At 39.0% G+C, this 638-nt stretch overlaps 1 non-coding gene across 1 annotated transcript; it reads left to right on the top strand.

Moving 5' to 3' along the window:
* Nucleotides 1-208: 208 nt before the first annotated feature.
* LOC118760290 (U6 spliceosomal RNA) lies at nt 209-312 on the top strand. Its single transcript, XR_004996691.1, has one exon. It is a non-coding gene; the product is annotated as a U6 spliceosomal RNA (small nuclear RNA).
* The last annotated feature ends 326 nt before the right edge of the window (nt 313-638 follow it).

Below are 638 nucleotides of genomic sequence, written 5' to 3'. Positions count from 1 at the left end.
CTAAAGACCCTATCTAAAACAAGGACACATTGTAAGGTTCTGAGATTTAGGACTTCAACATACAAAATTCCCAGGAGATGTGTTTGAACCTGTCACAGTAACTCGGAGAGCAAAATGCAAGAAGATATAATCTTGGAAAAAGATGGAAAAAGATGGAGGATCACAGAAAATTGTATTGGCTAGAATCTTGGAAAAAAAGTATGGGATTGTGCTCACTTCGGCAGCGCATATACTAAAATTGGAACGATACAGAGATTAGCATGGCCCCTGCGCAAGGATGACTCGCAAATTCGTGAAGCGTTCCATATTTAAAAAAAAAAAAGTATGGGATTAAATTCCAAATGTGTTATATTAGTGATGAAAAATATAAAATTTGATTAAGCTACTGTTGTTAATAGTGAGCACTGTCCTAAAAATCAGAACTTACTGCATTTGCTCAAGTGCTTAGATGAAACGTGAATGTTTTACCAGCTTGGTTAATAACATCCCAGGTACAATTCATTGTTTGTCAACTTCAATTGCCTCAATTCCACTGGCCCAGAACAGTGGCGAGAATCTAACAAGCATGAATCATGAATCTGTTGCCTCCAACCTGCTCTGCTACAATGCCCCGTACTCCTCCCTGGGAGAGCCTGGAG

This window comes from Ochotona princeps, chromosome 27, assembly GCF_030435755.1.
Source record: "Ochotona princeps isolate mOchPri1 chromosome 27, mOchPri1.hap1, whole genome shotgun sequence".
Classification (NCBI taxonomy): Eukaryota; Metazoa; Chordata; class Mammalia; order Lagomorpha; family Ochotonidae; genus Ochotona; species Ochotona princeps.
Note: the sequence above shows the minus strand (reverse complement) of the source record. Positions and strands in the feature narration are given on the sequence as shown.